Source organism: Conger conger, chromosome 9 (assembly GCF_963514075.1).
Source record: "Conger conger chromosome 9, fConCon1.1, whole genome shotgun sequence".
Lineage (NCBI taxonomy): Eukaryota > Metazoa > Chordata > Actinopteri > Anguilliformes > Congridae > Conger > Conger conger.
The window spans coordinates 41,408,283-41,428,282 of record NC_083768.1 but is presented as its reverse complement, the minus strand read 5'-3'; the positions used below and the strand labels follow the sequence as shown (position 1 = coordinate 41,428,282).

Here is a 20,000-nt window from a genome sequence, read left to right as displayed (position 1 = left end):
CCTGAGGAATCGGTTGGAATAACATGTCGCCCACGTCAAATTCTGCGCTGCGACTGTTGAATTATTCTCCTCTCGCCACAAACGCATTACTTCAGTTCAACGCAGACATGCTAACGTTTGTGCGCGAAAAGTCGGCGATAGTTCTAATAACAGGGCGACTGCGAGGAGCAGTGGGCGAGTCGCATCAAGAGATTCATTAGTCGAAATCCCATGGGAGACATTGCTCTTTTTTTCGGTCCGGCAAAGGGTTTACAGCGCAAACGACTCTACCAGGTTTTTTAGCAGCGGCAGTGGGCTCAAAGACCGTCTCGGCCCCAAAACGTGAGCTCTGCAGCTCCTTTGCTGACCGCGTCTCAGCGAATATAATAACAACAGTCGAGCATGATGGCTCTCGCATCTGGAAGATTCACCCATAACTCAGTGTATACACAGTAAAATGCTCGGAATGTAGTCTAAGTCTGGGAGAGTTTAGAGTTGAAGAGTGCGAACACATTCACACGATTAGAGTTGATTTAATGCTGAACATTTCACGGAGTAATATAATTAGATTAGATTTTAGATGAGGTACAGTACATACTCTGTGTTGAACTTGTTACTACTCAATCATCATCATCAATCATCTTTTAAAGGCATCAAATCAAACAGCATACATCTCATAACACAGCCTAATAATGCAAACTACAGCACAGACTAAAAATCATTGCATTATTCAGCCAAATGATCATTTTAATTGTTTTAAACTCTTTTTTTGTGCGGCTAAGTAACTACAAGACAAACTCTCCTTTCCAAGATCCTTGGGAATGGTCAAGATGAAGATATACTTTACTGAATCGTTTTCACTTAGGAGCAGTGGGTACTGAGCCACCAGTGCCTTGGTCAAGTGCAATGGCAGGAGCACACCTAAATATTTCTCCCAATTTTTTTTTTGCCTAGTAAAAAATTCGGAGAAATATTCACATTTATCTTCAAATTGTGGGCAATGTGTGGGAATTTGACTGCCGTCTAAATGAGTGAAAAGAGTATACATTAAAAAAAAAAAATTTTTTAAACATTTGACCCAGTTCTGGTGTGCGGTCTACTGGCAAACACCGCTTTCTAAGATGTCTGGAGAGTTCCGTTCTCTCCTGCATGAGCTCACTGTGTTCTCCCCAGACACCGTCCCTGCCGAAGCTCGGACAGGAAGGGCATGGGAGGCGGCCTGTTGTTGTTTCCTGCTTAGACAGGGGCCCGGCGGGACTCGAGTGTTATTTCTCGCTGCGAAGCGCCGAGTCAATAACGATCAAGAGCAACACGGGAGAGAAAAACGGGCGGACTGGAGCCGTGCGCGTCGGCCGGCTGCCTCTGCTCCAGCGCCTGCTTTGCTCATTTTCGGAGAGCTCTCCAGGGCCGGGACCCTCACTCGGTCAAAGAAAAACAGAGACCTCATTACGTCAACATCACGGGCTGCACTGCTTATTCCCATATTTTGCCTGTGCCACTTCACTGACAATGTGAGCTTAGCCCTCAACTTTATTTTGTTTATTTTATTAAGTCGTTAAAACACATTAATTTGCCATTGTTTGCTAGTCAAAAAGGGTCTCTTGGAATTCTGGGAAGTCAGTGTTCTAGAACTCTACAGCTTAGCGATTGTTACATCAGCATTAGAATGTTCAGATAAGAATGTTCTGATCACATACTCGGGATCTTATACCCTTTAACAGGGTTTGAAACAACACCTGTGTTTGTCATTGTGATCGGACGTTTGGTACATGGTAGCCTGAAGGGTCTCTGTGAATAATTCTGGCATGTGTCACAGTTCAGAGATGTGACAGAAGGTGACATCAGCCACTTGCGGCACTGACCGTATGTGTTTTTAAAGCATTCGTGAAGCATGCATGCCTTCAGGAACATGATGCAGCATCTCGATTAACCCTTTGTGAAGCAAACCTGCTGTTTTAAAAAGGACATGCTGCACATGCACTGTAAAGCCTGTAGGATTAGGGTTGACAGATCCCCACTTTTTCCCCCGCTTCATGATCAAGCATCAAGGTAACCACCTGGTGTGTGTTGCATGTGGTTTTGGAGAAATTGTAAATCTGGCAACCCTATATAGGAATACGTATGGCTTGCAAACTGTCTGACTTTTGGGAGGCATTCTGGGCATGGCTTGTGTTCTTATATTACATTGGTGCAGTGAAGAGACCTTTTTATTGGCCAGGTCATCTGGGCCTGTATTTGTGCATCTTCAAATGACGTTTTAGCAACAGTAAACTCACTCAAGGACAGGCGAGTGATAGGCTATCCTGTCAAGGGCCGGGCTGTGTCGAAGTGTCCCTGAGCAAGCCACCTAACCCCCAAATGCTCCTGACGAGCTGGTCGGGGCCTTGCATGGCAGCCAATCGCCGTCGGTGTGTGAGTGTGTGTATGAATGGAGAAGCATCAATTGTACAGCGCTTTGGATAAAGGCGCTATATAAATGCCTGCCATTTACTATTCAAGGGCTCTGGGACTATGGAGGAGTGATGTCATTGTGTAGTTTCATCTCTGGCTGTGCTGTGGGGATGGTTAAGGGTTTTTATAGCTGAAGCCTACAGTGGCTCTAACTGGCTTTAGAACTCAAGAGGTTGCAGGTTTCAATCACTGTCATTGCGCCCTTGAGAAAAATAGGTAAGCTAAATTCAGATAATATCTTGCTGCATAATTTTATTGTATGTGCAAAAACAAAACTAAAAACCAAAGTTATTGTGCATAAACCTTGCATCTGGAAAAAATGGGATTCTCCAGAACAGCAAAAACACATTTGCCAATGAGCATTATGTTTTTATCATTTGGGGGTTTGAAACAACTTTATTAGTTGCTGAGTTATGAAACGATGACAGTACACCGGGCCGGACTTTCAATTTCTGCTTAAAAAAAAAAAAAACCATGATGAAGAAGACAGGAGGTTTATGTGCAATGGCGACAGATATGTACGTTTCTCTGAATAAGAACATCTGCTCAGTGCAAATGCAGTATTTTTTATTTGGCGTACAGTTTTCTAAGGAGAGACGCACACCATCAGAGATCGAATATCTGCCATATCTGTGTTTCCCAGGCACGGGGAGCAGGCAGGAAGTTGGTGTAGTTGGTTGCTTTCAAATGCTTGAGCTCTGACAGATACATCCACGCTGAGTCATTCCAAAGACTTTATTTCCTGGTGAGTAGATGCAGGAAGTTGCCAAAGAGTCGGGCTTGAGTGTCCATCGGAAATCGCACAGGACGCTGGGACACCCATCCATGCCCAGTCATTCCCCTGTCGGTAGATGACAAGCAGGATGATAACCTTGGATCGGCTCAAAAAACGGTGACCAACTCTGCCATGACGGAATCTTCCGGTGTTTTCCATGCACTGGTGTAACCTTTTTTTTCTTAAAAAAATAAATAAATAAAATCTCAGGTCAGTGTCTTTGAGAAGGGGTTGAAAGAGGATGAAAATAGAGTTTGTTTACATTTCCACCGAGACGGCCCATCCGCGTGCGTTTCCTCCAGGTACCTCGGAGTGTGTGTCTGAATGGTGTGTGTGCCCTGGATGGACTGGCAACCTGTCCAGGGGGTATTCCTGCCTCTCGCCCAGTGCATGCTGGGATAGGCTCCAGCACCCCCACCCTGCAACCCTGACCAGGAATAGGCAGGTTAGATAATTGGTGGATGGATAGTGCCGCCAAGTTCTTTAAAAAAAAAAAAAATGGTTTACCCCCTTTTTTTCTCCAAATTTGGGTGGTCCAGTTCTATTCCCTAGCTGCTGCTTCAGCCTCGGGAGAGCACATACGAGCACTCGTTCACCTCCGAAACGAAACGTCACACTGCTTCTTCTCCCAAGCTGTCCACAAGCTGAGCACACACACTTCACCTGCAGTTTTAGCAAGCAGACCGCAGTGACTCAACTGGCCAGTGGGGGTCGCCGGTGAGCGGTGAGACCCAGTCATCCCTGGCGGACTGAATCCCTCCCTCCCTGGGTCCGGTTATTCATCACCCTGACGGGCTGCCAGAGACTATGACTGCTTTCTAAGCATCTCAGTACAGTTAAAACTCTTCTCTGAGAACAGTCTGAGACCTAAAGCCACCTCATCAATCGCTCAAATCCGGGTTGCGTCTCTCCGACAACAGGTTTTGCTGCCTTCACTAAAGTGATTTTTTTATTACAGCAAGCGCAAGGCAGTGCGTCAGTTAGTCAGTTCCTGGCATTGGGGTCTGCAACAGGGGGCTCGTAAGCTCCTAGGTGGAACATTAAACTCCCCTCCAATTGTAACAGTGTACTGCAAACTTAGTTGTAACTTTTTAGTATGAGGGAAAAGGCAGCCCGGATTTTATTTAGCATTTCCATGGCAAACAATATGTGTGCTGCATGTGGACTTTTTGGGAATGGTGGCGTATTTTGTACTCAGTGTTAGCTAATGCGGTGGGAAGCCAGTGTTAACAAGCTCATGGCTTAATATTGCTGAAGAAAATGGTTGAAAAGTGTAATTCTGCCCTAAAACTGGAGCCAGGAGACGCTTCCGCCAAACAAAGAACGGACTAAAAATACTTTTCAAATATAAATCGACACGGCAGCTTCTCCTGCACATGCTTACATCTGCAGAACGCGGTTACATTTTTACATTTATTTAAAAAAATAAATCAAACCTCGGAATATATCCTCGATAATAAATGGATCGTGTACAAAAACAAGCAGTCGTTGTTAAAACAAGCGGGGCTTCAATATGGCGGCCGCAAGCTGACGCGAGTCAGTGAACCGCGGGCACTGCCGCACTGTCAGGCCCTAGAGCTGGGAGCAGATTTGACAGGCGGCAGGCTGTGGGTTTTATTTTGGGACGGGGGGTAGGGGGGTAGGGTGGGTGGGGGTTCTGTTTCTCCCCCCTCCTGTTTCCGTTTGTGTGCTGGAACACTGGCAGGCCCGGGTCTGGAAGGCCGGCGTCCATATTTTTCGGTGAACGGGACGGGACGGGGGGGGGAGATGTGACCACGCACACACACAAGCACGCACACGCAGGCACGCACGCACACACACTCTCACACACACACACACACACACACACACACACACACACACACACACACACACACACTCACACGCACACACACACACACACACACACACACACTCACACTCACACACACACTCACACACACACACACACACTCACACACACACACACACACACACACACGTACGCACCGAGGGTCTGTGTGGCAGCCATTGGCGGCGTTACGGTGCGGTCGGGGGGAATTTGGGATCCGTTCGCCTCTGCGCCCGTGCGGTTTCTTTTCCGGGATGGGAGCTGGAACAGGGGTCCCCCCCCCCTCCCCCCCTCCGCGGAGCAGAGATGTTGAAGAGGAGCACTCCGTCCCTGTGGCAGACACTGAGGCACAGCTTTTCCCCAAAAACCGCCCTGACGGCGTCTCAAGAGTTTGTGTCGCTCGTTAAGGAGATTCGCAGTCGGACCGGAGCGGCCGTCCGCAGTGCCCTTGTCGAAAATCCGCCTCACACTGTTTTATGGGCTCCAGCGACGGGGGGGGGGGACGGGGGGGGGTTTCGGAACAGCGACCGCCAAATCTGCCGATTCCCCCCAAATTACAATCCTCCAGCTCCACCGGAAAAAAACCCACCAGTGGGACCCAGGGAGCGCAAAAAAACAGCTTTACAAGCCTCAGACACGGCAAATGGCTGGGCAACACAGGGACCTAGCCTCAAGTGCAAGTGAAATACAGAGATAAGAAAGATGCATAAATGTGACACCTTGTCTGCATATGCCACAGTATAAGTTTTGGGTGCTAGCCATAGTCTGTCTGTCTATCTATCTACATTACATTAAATGTCATTTGGATTTTATCTAAAGCACAGTCCCCCCTGGAGCAATGTGGGGACCTTGTCGTGGCTACACCAGGGATCAAACCACCAACCTTCCAGGTCCCAGTCATGTACCTTAACCACTACACTGCCCCTGATGCCTTTCTATGCCTCTATCTATCCTCACACGAAATGTTCTCACAATGTTACTGGAATGTTTTGTGAACGTTATAACATTGCCACTACATGGCAGCAATGAGAATGTTTTTTTTGGTTTGATGGTATCTCCATCTCTCTTGCTTTCTCTCGCTCTCTCTCTCTCCCTCTCTCTCTCTCTCTCTGGCTGTGGCAGCTTTACCACTAACCTGAGGAAAAGGACGTTTCCCCTCCGGCTGTCCTGGGTCTACACTCAAGATGTTTCCTCTCCTCTTCCCGCCGTTTTGTTGTTTTTACGCTCCGCTTTTTACTCCCTGGTGCTTCCTCAAAAAAATAAAGAAAAAAAAAACATGGTGAGAGAGAGAGGCCACTAGTGGGCGCTCACACACACACAGCGCCCACTAGTGGCCTGGCCCCAGTACTGCTGTCCACCCATCAGTGCCTACAGCTGTCCACTAGTGGAGAGCCACCAGCCAAATGCTGGTACATTTTATCTGTGGCTGGTAAGTTTGTCCACCCTGCCAGCCACTTTGGCGGGTAACCCCTCCCCCCCCCATCACCTGGAGGTCCTGATCCATTCTAAATATCTAGTTGTCGCGTGAAACAGTGAGGCTGACTGCTAAATTTTGGGATGCCCCAGCCACTGTGGCCAGTGGACAAAAAAGTTATTTTCACAATGGTCCTTATGTCATTCACTTATAAGTGCTTCTTGCCCCTCACACAAGAGCACACCAGGCTTTAATGTTCTCATAGAACAGTTCTAGATGAGTTTTAAGAGGTGCAAACATAAACTGTTATTTATTTTGTCTGAGAGTAACAAACCGTTGACAGAATCAGAGAGCATGAATGCTCTACACATGGTCAACTGGAACACAATTGGGGGCGTCAGTGAGGCTAGGTAGTGGTACACAAGTAGGAAGTTCTTCCTGCTGTTTTGATTGGGTCTTCCTTCCCCACCCCCATCCATCATGTTTTCCACCATTGTTATTGTCTCCTTGGAAACCCCAGGTGTTGCTGTCAACCCGTCTCATAAAATCCTAGTGTGAAGCTAGTTAGACTTTCTCCGGTCAGGAAGACGATGTGACACGCAATAGCAGTTAAAGACTTTACTCAACAAACAACTCGTTGGGCTGTGTGTCTATGTGTAGTCGCTGCAAGTTGCTGCAATGATAATGAAGATATGAACAAAAACGTAGGCAGCATACAATGCAGTCTGCATATAACCTAAACAAACTATTATTTGTACATTAGGATAAACCAATATGCCTAACTAGAATTGGATGAAAACATTGTTAATAACCGCTATGTACTGCCATGGCCTACATTTTGTTCTTACAACCGAAACGCTAATACCGCAACACAGCTAAGAAGCTAACGGGTTGCTATACGAGACGGTGGACAATAACATAAATACTTGTTATACATTATTATTATTAACTCAAGTCGTTGGGTTACTATACAGGAAAATTACGAATTACTTACTTTGGCAATAACGCACTGCCAGTTGCAAATACGTTAGAAATCGAACTCGGGGAAAAAAACTTCTTTTTTTAAACTTCAGGAAATTCCAAACGGCAACCCATTAGCACTAACCAATCAGGAAGCAGTCAAACGGGCGCGCTTGCGATGGCTCACAAGTGAAGCTGTCGTTTACATTAGGCGCTTGGATAACAGGGGGAATTAGGGAGTTTCCCTCGCGTAGCATCTTCCATCAACTCAGGAGGCGGTACACCGGTATACACACATTTCGGACGAACGCACTAAAATACTTTGCAACCAGCTGACACTCCATTCGCTGTGTTGCGGAGTAACGGTAGTGGAAGCAGGCTAGAGGCTAGAGGACGGCAGCACGCCACCTGTGGCTGCCTTGCGGCTGTAAATTAGCTGTGGAAAATCCGAGTTCATCTTCCGGGTAGAGACTTTCGGGCAGAGAGCAAGTTAACGGGAAAAGAGGGGTGGCCCCGTGCTTCTATGTCAAGGCGCCCAGAATAAGGCAACATATGGTAAGATTTATTCCACCCGGGCCCAATAAATAGATCATATTAATAAAGAACATATTTCCTCCTCACCTCCTCAAAGGCCAGTAAATGAGAGTGGTAAAAAATGGAAGAATTTACTGGCAAGGCCTGAGTTTCCTGGGGAAAGAGAGCGGAGAGAGAGATGTATGTACAGGTCAGAGAAAGAGAAAGACAAAACAGTGGAACAGAGAGTAAGCCAAGAGATGGTACGATAAGGGGACTGGAGGAGAGAGACACAGAAACGAGGAGAGAGGCCGCAGATTAATGTTCACAAGGCCAGTCCCATTTAATAACACCCCCCATAAAATGAAACCCAATACATATTGTGAACATCCAGTGGTTATGTAACTATCGTGATCCCATCATTTGACGCTCAACAAAAAAACCGGGTACACTTGGCTGGCTGTCCAGTGTTTTGTGTCCTTTCAGACAATTCCAACTCATTTGTACTGTCTGTGCAACTTGTTTTAGTCCTGTTTCGGTGCATTCTACGAGAAAACGAAACTCTCAGCGAGTTTGGCTTACGGTGGCATATTTGGGGGGTTCATTCGCAGTTTTAAGGGTAATGGCAGGGGGTCAAGCAGTGTTTTTAAAACAAACCCCGGGACACGTGTCGATAGTAATGGGATGTAAATAGTCAGTATACAAATAGCCAGAGTTTCCAATCTGAAGCATTCCCTGGGTTTAATTTATCCCATTAAACTGTCTGAGCTGCTGGTTGGCTTTTGTTGATTTCCCTGATTGGGTACCGGCGCTAAACCCAACGACACAAGGCCTGGAAACACAGTAACGGCCTGTAATCGGTGCCCCTGTGGTATAAACATGCCAGGCAAGTGACTGAGTAATTTAGTGATTGGAGCCAGATGCTGGGGTGGCAGAGGCCCGTTATGGTCAGTTTCACGGGTCTGTTAAAGGAAACTAATGAGAAACGTATTCACCCTTGTCTGCTTTATGGGGGGGTTGTTAAATTGAGCTGGTCTCATTATGAACCCATGGTCTCTGGCTCTGGCCTCCCTCCTCCAAAAAGTCTACCCCTGCCCCTGCCGGACCAGTGCGGGGCGGCGGGCTGGTCCGCCCCCCCTTAAGAGATTCTCTTTAGTTCATTTCATAACTGTTTTCATAATATATCTTTTTCAGCCTCTATCTCCCCCTCCATCCATCTTTCTTCTGTCATCCCTACCTAGCCCCCCCTCTCTCTGCACCCCACTCTCTCTCCCACCTCTCTCTCTCTCCTCTCTCTCTCTCTCCCCTCTTTCTTTCCCTCTCCCCCCCCACTCTCTCCTCCAGTCCCATGCATAAATCTCCTGTCTCAGAGTGTTAGTGTCTGTCTGAGGGGCTGGTGGGTGGTGTATGCAGCCCCTGGGCTGGCTGGGGTAATGGTCCCGCTGTGTGTTGGATGGGACCCTGGTGCTGCAGATGGCTCTGTGATTTTCCTCCTGCTGTACTTTGTGTCCGTTATTTTCCCAGTGGCCGCCCGTATCCCAGGGTGACATGCTGCCCTTGTACACTGTAGCGCCTGTGTCTCGCCAGCGGAATTAAGTTTTAATTCATTTTTTAATTTTTTAAAGTACAGAATAGAGACTATAATAAAACTATATTTTCCACCGAAGTGGAAATTTTCCTTCAGTTTCACAAGTTTGGTTTAAAGAAACCTGAATTTAAAAATAACAAGTACATTAGAAGAAGGAGAGATGGGGGAGAGTGGCGCTTTCCGAGCAGTGCTGCCCCCTGTAGGCGACGTGAGGTAGCACATCCCATCACGAGGAAGCTGAGAGCATCTTTTTGGCAACCTGAGGCCTGCTCCTCTCCACTGCAGCCATAACCGCCGAGCGTTTATCACGTCCCGGAACGAGAGCGCTGACGTGCGGGAGGGAAAGGAGAGAGGAGTGGAAAGAGGGAGGGAGCGGGGGACTGGAGAGGAAGAGGGGATTAAGGGTTCTGCTGTGATGGAGCAGGTTGTGTCAGTCAGCGATGTGGTTGCCACGGCGCTGCACTGTCCCTGGAAGTCGGCCCAAGGTTTCTGTGTGTGTGTGTGTGTGTGTGTGTGTGTCTGTGTGTGTGTGTGGAGACATGTTTCCCAGAGAGAGACGTGTGAACACAAACAGCCTGTGGGCCGAATTGGGCAGCCTGCTGTGTGTGTGTGTCTGTGAGAGTGTGTGCGTTTGTGTGTGTGTGTGTGTGTGTGTGTGTGGAGACGTGTTTCCCAGAGAGAGACGTGTGAACACGAACAGCCTGTGGGCCGAATTGGGCAGCCTGCTGTGTGTGCATGTGTGTCTGTGAGAGTGTGTGCATTCGTGTGTGTGTATGTGAGCGAGTGCGCGTGTTTCTATGTGTTTGTGTGTGGTCCTTGTTCTCCCAGATCTGTGAAGCCACAGTTATGCTGCTTGTGGTTGCACTCCGAGTGGGATGCGGACATACACACACTCACACGCAGTCAAAGCCCTGTAGCCCTAAACAAACAAACAGGACAGTGAGAAACACTCTTGAGGTTCAACAGCTTCAGTAAACCAGGATCGAACCATGCCATTTTTAAAATGGTGCCTAATTTTTAATCGCTACATTGAATGTTGTTGTGTTACCCAACCTGGAAAAAAAGAGTACACACTATGAACCAAAGGGGGGTGACTTCATGAGAGTTTTTGGTTGGATGTCCCACCTGTTTCTCAGACTCCCCTGGGGGTTTATAATTGGTTCTGGCCAACCAGATGCTGTCCCAGAGTTTAGTTAGCTTCCTGAGTTAAGCGTAGTGTGCCACAGACCCTGTGCAGATATCAAAGTTCGACTGAACTGTCGAGGAACAGCAAAACTGCTAAATTGGGTCAACTGGGTGTGCGTGTGTGAGTGAGTATGTGTGTGAGTGTGTGTGGGGGCGGGGGGGGTAGGGGAGGCAGGAAAGGCGTGGAGCAACTTGTGCAATGCAATGTTCTGGATGTAGGTTTTTTTTTTTAACAAGTGTCTTGTATTCCAAAAGCTGCTGGCAGGAAGGCGTGAAAAGGGCGGGGGTCTCTCCTGTGGGGGTGCACTTGGCTGCATTACATTACAGTCATTCAGCTGACACTTTTATCCAAAGTGATTTACAGTTGATTAGACTAAGCAGGGGCCAATCCCCCCCCCCCCCCCCCGAGCGATGTGGGGTTGCTCCAGGGGGGGGGATTGGCCCCTGCTTAGTGGCCACTGGTCTTATTGCGGCTGCACCGGGACTTGGGCCCCCATCCTTCCAGGTCCCAGTCAAGCACCTCAGCCCCTGGGCTACAGGCCGCCTATAGGCCAGAGAAGGGCAGACGCAGTGTACGTGCGGAGCGGAGCGGAGGTGGCGGTGGGACTGGCATTGGGGGGCGTGGGGCTGGGTTGAGGGTGAGGGGGGTGCATCCTGTTTTGGTCGTTCCACTTTCCGCCGCCGCGGCCCAGACGAGAGCCGCGCTCACGCGCCTCCCGCCCCCCCGGCGCTAAGATTAGGTCACCTCTCTAATCCCGCAGGCCCGCGGGCAGGAAACGGAGCCACCGAGAGAGAGCCCACCCTACGCCGAGCACCACGGCACCTTAGGCACGCTGTTTTTATCCTTTGCAGGCTAATTAGGTCATACTAAGGCAGCTGGGAAAACCTGGCCTGGATTCGCGGCCCTCCGGGACCAGGATTTAGTGATCTCACCACGGGGTATCGGTCCACGTTTACATGTACATTTAGGTATTTAATGGACGCTCGTATCCACTGACGCGCGGGTCTGTGGGGAGGCCATCTGTTTGGAAAGCCCGGTTGTATTCGTCGGTATCAGCGCTCGCTGCTGCAGCCTCTGCTATCGATTCCGGAGATCACACACGGGCGCGTGCTCTCCTCCGAAGCTCCAGGCCACTGCTTCTTACAGCGTTGTAGTTCCCAGGTCCGAGCAGATGCGTTCGGGTGGAAGACGGTGAAGCCCCCCCCCCCCCCGTCGTCCCTGACGGATGCTAGAGCCTTTTCCGAAACACCCGCCTGAAAACGTGTACCGTCTACTAAACATACTGCCTACTGTTACTAGTGAAAAGGCCTGCCATGTTTCTCCCTGATTTATGAGACCTCCCACTGGGACCTCCTAAAAAGTATGGGTTACTTCCTAAAGAGGGCTCCCTGAATACACTCAGAGAAAACCAGGAAATTAGTTTATCATCCAGGGACGTTAACTACATCTACAGAAACTTTCACCTAATTTACAACTTTCTCAGCCAGTGTACTCAAGCTATATACTCAACAGTGGGCGAGTTAGCTGTTTCAGACAGCCTAGATTGCATTTTGCCCTGCGTAGTCGACACTGGCAGGGTGTGGGTTCTAAGCCAGACTGTGGGGCCCATCCACACACTAACTGTGCCCATCCAAACACTAACTGTGCCCATCCACACACTAACTGTGCCCATCCACACACTAACTGTGCCCATCCACGCCATCCATGCACTAACTGTGCCCATCCACACTAACTGTGTCCATCCACACTAACTGTGCCCATCCACACTAACTGTGTCCATCCACACTAACTGTGTCCATCCACACACTAACTGTGTCCATCCACACTAACTGTGTCCATCCACACACTAACTGTGCCCATCCACACTAACTGTGTCCATCCACACACTAACTGTGTCCATCGATGCACTTAACAGGGGTAGCCACCCAGCAACCATACACATTTTTACAGGTATATTTTAGTATATTATTTGTATATTTTGTTTAGTTTAACTTGCAATTACAGAGAACTGACAGTGTACTAATAAAATAGGTCAGTATTTTATTAGTATATTTAGTATATTTTAAGTTACATTTGCAACTGATAGCATTATATGAAGACGAGGCTGAAAGATTCAAACGCTATTCGTTCGTTGTTGAAGGGAGGAATTTTGTTGGCAGTATCACATTGCATTCTACAGCCACTGAAAACCTGTGAACATTCAATTTTTAATGAAATGGGACTAATAAATTTTGTTCAGGGAAGCTATCGGGAATTACTTATGTAGGATTACAGCCTGGGGATCTCAGAACGGGCATTTTAATACCTTTGCAAATTAATGTTTTATTGTTTTTACTCTCTCAAGGGTTGTGAATCTTTTTGAGATTCAGCCAAATTCGTAATGCTAATCTCCAGTGGGAGATCTCACAAGTCTCCAGCTAAAGGTATAATTCTTCTGTGATATTAATATTAATCTGTCTGTTCCACTGTGGCAGCGTACCAAGATGTAAGTGGGCCTAATGTCAAATCCATATTTGTTCATCATCGCTGGAGGTTCATAAGAGCTTATTCATGTTTAATGTCCTTGTTTGCACTGAAAGCATGTAGAGTCTAGGTAACTGTACACAATAATAATAATATGAATATTAATAATAATAATATGGGTGGCCTGTAGCGTAGTGGCTAAGGTGCATGACTTGGACCCGCAAGGTCGATGGTTCGATCCCCGGTGTAGCCACAATAAGATCCATACAGCTGTTGGGCTCAACAAGGCCCTGAACTCTGCATTGCTCCAGGGGAGGATTGTCTCCTGCATAGTCTAATCAACTGTACGTATCTCTGGATAAGAGTGTCTGCCAAATGCCATTAATGTAATGTAATGTAATGTAATAATAATAATAATAATAATAATAGTAGTAATAATAATTATAATAATATTGAGGAGATGCTTGTGTAACAGGTGATGAATTTGCCTGAGTCCGAGGTGGGATTTGAACCCCGGCCTCTCACTTTATTTAAATTATTTGTTGAACGAACGCGTTACCAGTCAGCTAAAGACAAACTCGCCGCTAGCCAAGGGCAACAACGTTCTTTTTGAATTTGAGGGTTACGTCATCGGGGAGTGTTGTCACGGTAACCTGCTACCAGCCTTCGCTTTCACTGCACGATCCGTGCTTACTAGCGAACTAGCTGAGCTAACCATGTTACACTTGAGGAACTTTGGCATAATTCAGTTTAACTCATGATATTTCCTGGTGAAGGCTTAAATTTCGGAAATGTAAGGAAAAAGTATACGGTGGGATTTTGCAACCCTTTCTGACCCAGGGGCCACCACCCAGGCTTAAGGACATCCAGGGGACCCCCTATCATGAAATGGTTATAATTGAATCCTTTAAGGTGTCAGGTCACAGCTATGTGATTCCAGCGTGCTTAACTGAACATTCTAATGCTGATGTAATGACCACGACTGGACACCGAAAGCAAAGGAGTTCTAGAACACTGAAAAACAAAAAAAAAACCTCTAAAAAAGGTTTCATAACGACCGTGTAAAGAGTATGATTGGGGACTCCCTCCAGTACCTCCCTGTTGAAGACCCAGAGCATACGGGTCCAGATTAAAATGGGATGAAGATGACTAACCTCGGTTTGACGATGAAATATCTGTGCTGATGTGGACACACGCTCTGGACTGCAGTGGGAGAAGGTCTGTTATTGTCATCAGTGTAATACTGTTACTGAGAATGATGAATTTTGGTGTAATTAGAGATGTGCACTTTGACCGATGACCAAAGAACACATTGAGTGATCCAGTATAAAGACTCTGCTGAATGCTTCCATAAACCCTCGCGTCCCATTGGGCGAGCCTGAATTTGTCCTGGCTGATCTGCCCAGTAACCGGAATCCAGTAAACGATGCATTAGCATTGCTAATGAAATTACAGGGTGACTAGGAATGTGCAGTAGGCAACTTGTGAGTTAAAAATCTATTATAATCTCACTTGCACACACACACACACACATTCACACACATGCACACATACACACATACAGAAAACAAACACACACACTCACATACAGTACACACACATGCACACACTCAGTACACACACACACACACACATATTCACACACATGCACCCATACATACACACACACACACAAGCACATGCATACCCACACATACAGTACACACACACTCACACACACAGTGTACACACATGCACACACACACACACACAGTACACACACATGCACACATACACACACAGTACACACACACACACTCACAAACACATAGTACACACACACACACACACAGTACACACACACACACACACACACACAGAGTACACACACATGCACACACACACAGAGTACACACACACACACACACACACACACACACAGAGTACACTCACACACACACAGAGTACACACACACACACATGCACACACACACACACAGTACACACACACACACTCACACACATAGTACACACACACACACACACACACACACTTGTGTCCCAGTTCCATTTTCCCTGTCATCCACACAAGCCCCGTCCAAAAAGTGAGTAATACTTTCTGCCTCAATTAAGGGTTCAATCCCGCAAGAGAGAGAAAAATGAAGCAAAAAAAAAAGGAAAAACAGCATTTTGATCAGTTCCATGTGCTCGCCACCGCATATTTTATTTCTCGCTTGTGGGGAAGATACAAATTTAAGTGATCCTCTGAGCAGGAGCCCCTGGCTCCAGGGCCAAGTGGACAACATTCACGTGTCCGCAAGGCGTCGATCAATCAGAGCATAAAGTGCAGAGAGCGTAGTCAACCCGGCTGCCTTTTGGAAATCAGTTTGTATATTGCTTTAGAAAAGGGGACAACACGGGCCAAATGTATAACTTTAGACTTGGACACTGGCGGCGGTAACACTGGCGATCAGTGTTTATGACGCTGTAGTAGAGGGGGCGTTCAATTGGATGACATTGCTTTGGATCAAATGTTTTGGATCGGATGTTTTGGATCGGATGTTTTGGATTAAATGTTTTGGATCGGATGTTTTAGATCAAATGTCTTGGATCGGTTGGATCGGTGATGTGTTTTCCACATTCTCCATCTTTCCCATTCATTAAGTGCGCTCTCCCTGGTTCCCTCGTTCAACTTCATTCCTGCAGGACGGGCTGGAGTATTCTGGAAATCCCAGTTTGGCTGCAGACTGGTTTTAAGCTGGTCGGGCTGGTTTGAAGCTTTGGCCAGCTAGGTGCCGACCACTCTGCAAAAAAGTTTGCCTTAACAAGTAATGAGACTTAAAATCGTATATCTTATATATTTTTATCTCAAGTAGAAAATATTAGCTTTTCAAATTACTGAGGTTACTGAGTTTATGCCAATCCCCTGCAGAATCCAAGAAAGTATCAGCCTCAACAAGTATTTTAGTCTTATATTTAGACTTAAAATCGTATTTCTGTTTTTGCTAAACAAGACAAAAATATTGCCAATGAAGTGAGACAATTTAAACAAGGTAATATTTTCTTCTTGAGAGGGAAAAGAAAACTTAAGTCTTATTATTACACGGCTAAAAACACTTGTTACGCCATTTTTTTCAGTGTAGAGTGAATGTACTCTTCCCCTACCCCCCAGTTCATGATCACAATCTCCAACCCCGTCGAGTGGTTTACTGGGGGCGCCGGGGGGGTAGAAACTGTGCCGTAATCATGGGGCCCGACGTGAGATGATTTCGTGGGTCTCAGAGTCTGCGTGGACACCCCAATTCAATCCCCTTCTCATCTGGCCACCCTGTGTTTAGGGTAGCATGACATCACCTCTCAAATTACCCACGATGCACAGCACTTTCGTAGTGTGTCCTGCAGCCGGCCCCGTCCAGAGCTCCATTTTAACGCTCCACAGTTTCTTCAACTACAATGGTTAAAAATAGATGAAACGCTCGATAGTTTTATTCATGTTGACGTTCAGTCTTTGCGCCTCTTTTATACGTTCCACGTGGATTTGGAGAAAAGGGCAGGGGGCCCCAACAGAAACATTATTTTCATTTTTATAACTGTTGCCTTTTTGCACGGACGTCACGCTGAGAATTAAAACCTCCTTTGTCTGCGACTGCATCCACTCCCGTGCCCCACGCGCAGAGGAAAAAAAAACCCGAGCGGAGTTAAAAAGGGGGCAGTTAATTAGCCCGCCTCTTTAGCGTCCTCTGTGATGTTCTCCGTGGCTCAGAGGGGCTTCTGCGCGCTCTCAGCTCTCCGTGTGATCCGAGCAGCTTCAGAACAGAGGGACGTGAAAAAACGAACAAACCGAACAGCCGTTCCAACTGCTTTTGGCCCCTCCGCTGTTTCGACCGGGCCGCATCAAAGCGCGGCGGCCCGGCTTCGCCCGTCGGAAATTAAATAGCGCCAAGAGCGTGACCGTCAGCGGGGTCGCGGGGTCACGGCGGAGTGCCGTCAAGTCCCGGGACCACCGCCGCGATGCTATGCGTGGAGAATGAGAAACACAGGGGGGATAGAGTGCGGCACCGCTGGTGGTGTTAATTACAGTGGTGCCCTCTGCCCGCTGGAAATGAAACGCAGAAAGAAATCGCTGGAACATCACCGCTTAGTCGCATCCGTAACTTTTTGCTCGAGCGAAATTATTTTCACTCTCCGAGGCGTGGGATCACAAATATGTGATTAGAATGTTCTTAACTGAATGCTGATGTCACGGTCACTGCTGGTGATTGAAAGCAATTCCAGAACACTGGCTTAGAATTCAGAAAAAACGTGTACTTTAAAAGGGCTTTATTATAATTAGGATTGCGTGGGTTTGCAGGGTTTATAAAGGAAAAAACATAAAAACATCTTGATGGTAATTAAATGTTAATTTCATGCTAATTCGGCCGTGCTTCTAGAGATCTTCTGCTAGATTTTTCATCAAGGAAGTGCTTTCTGTCTGACTGAGCCCATCACCATCTAAACGGAACCCACTGAGCTGCTTCAGGTGCAGAAATGAGAAAATTAACGGTTAGACGGCGGAATATGAGTTCTTGTCCTTTTTCATAATTACCGTTTGGAATGAGTATTGTTATGATGTCACAGAGGAGTATGCTTGAGTTGGCCCTCATCAACTGTTTTATTTTGGCTCTAAATCTGTGCCAGCATTCCATTGATTCCAAGCGGGCGCGGCTTCATTCTAGAATACGTGACATCACAATGAGTTATCTCCCCCTCTCTGCACATCTGTTATTTCCAGTGCTGTCTTTGCCAGCCCGATGTGTCATTTTAATTTAGTCACGAAAGATGACGTTAGTGCGCTTGTATTCATTTGATTGGTCCTGTTGATTGCAACGTTTTTTTTTAAAAATCACAGCTGTCAAAAGCAACAAACCAGCCTCCTGGAGGTGTTAACTGCACAGTCAGCCCACAGCTGTAGTTTGTGGCATTAATTTGGTGGCTTTTCTGCACCCCCCCTGCATTGCCTCACACATGTCATCTCTCAGAGCATAGTAATCCAGGGGCCTGTTTCACAAAGCAGGATTACTGAGTTAGCTGGATAACTGCACTGAGTAACCCTCTGGAACATGGACTGTAAAAAGAGCTGTCCTGGGCTTTACTCTGTGGAGCTATCCGGCTAACTCGGTAATCCTGCTTTGTGAAACAGACTCGCCCGAGATTCAGTTACCGTAACAGGCCTTGTCAGACGAAGCAGGATTTAACCAAGGGCAGCAACAAGATTTTGAAAAATCGCTCTGCTCTCGATGAGGCAGCTGGCGAGTCTGCTCCTGCCGTATAAAAGCGTGTTTTTCTCCCAGAGTCTGGGCTCCGGAGCGACGGTGAGCGATTTAGCCTCTGAGGGGGCCGCCGCGGAGACGCACGTGTGCGGCGGGGGGGGGGGGGGGGGAAACTTTGCCGCTTAACGGGAGTTCTTCTCCCCGTTTCCGACAGATGCCTTTTCCGTCTTTAAACGAATGCAGAGCTTTTTTTTTTTTTTTTCCTCGGCTGTTCTTCCGTCCTTGTTTTTCGCCGTCTCTCTCCGCTTGGCCGCGGCGCAGCTTGGCCTGGGTTTACCCCGAAGCTCTCGGCGCGGCAGCAGGAGCGCTTGGCGTGGGGGGGGGAACGCGCGGCTGAAACGGCTGGTGTTCGGTGCGGCGGCGGGGTCCTGTGGCGGGCTTCAGGCCTGCTCGTACTGTGAGACGCGATGAGAGTCCCGCAGGGCCGGGTTCCAGGCATGGGCCATGGTCCAGGTGCCTGCTAACGGAGTGAACATGAGTCTTACGTACTTTTCAAGAGTTGATTGAACTCCAAAAACATTTCTGTGCGAACGGCACTGCAATCGCTGTCGTCGGCAAACCCCCCCCCCCCCCCCCTCCCCCGAATCAGAATCTCGCCTCGCCTAGGGCAGCGGAATGGCGAGGATCATGTGACCATGGCTGAATGTGAGCCATGTTAATGAGGAAAAAAATGCACAATACGCTTAGTCATCCTGGCAAGCAGGGTTAGCTGGGGCCCCAGGTTTGAATCCTGACCTGGGCCTTTCAGTGTGCAGCTTGCATCTTCTCACCGTGTCAGCATGGGTAGGTTATGCGGGTTAGGCTAATGGGAGACTCTAAAATTGCCTGTAGGCATGAGTGTGAGTGAATGGTGTGTGTGCCCTGCGATGGACTGGCGACCTGTCCAGGGTGTATTCCTGCCTCTTGCCCAGTGCATGCTTGGATAGACTCTAGCACCCACATCCCAACAACCCTGACCAGGAAAATGTGGGTTAGATAATGGATGGATGGATGGATGGATAGGTAAATGGATGGATGGATGGATGGGTAAATGGATGGATGGATCTTCTGTCCAGGTGAGCTTCTCTGGGACCCAGCCTGGGGATTGCAGGATGGAGGTTATCTCACCACACTCCTCCTGTGCTGGAGGGGGGAGCTCCAGCCTGTCTGTGTTGCCCACATGAGGCGTGGCAGACGTGGGCCGGCACTGTGGAAACATTGGGCAGCTGCAGGGCAACAGGCACACAGGGTCTGCCTGCTTAAAATACGGATTTAAACGAAAACCAAATGCCTGTCTGCTCAGCGCACTCCCAAACCGGCGGAGGACTTTACCACGATTAAACACGGGGGGGGGAAATAAACACAATTCGGAAATAAAATTAGTTAGAAAAAAAACTAAAAACTAAATAAACACTTCTTTGCCTGTCCTGCTTCTTTGTGTTGGTCTGGTGTTGTACCGTTCAGAGCACAAACCAAATGTATAAATGTTTGGAGACTAAACATTTATACATTTATCTACCAGACCTGGGTTCAAGTAGTATTTGCTTTGGAGTAGAATACTTTTCTGATGTTG

At 47.7% G+C, this 20,000-nt stretch overlaps 1 protein-coding gene across 1 annotated transcript in view; it reads left to right on the top strand.

Moving 5' to 3' along the window:
• Positions 1 to 20,000, top strand: part of LOC133136169 (platelet endothelial aggregation receptor 1-like) — a 40,179-nt gene that overhangs the window by 807 nt on the left and 19,372 nt on the right. The window lies entirely within an intron of this gene.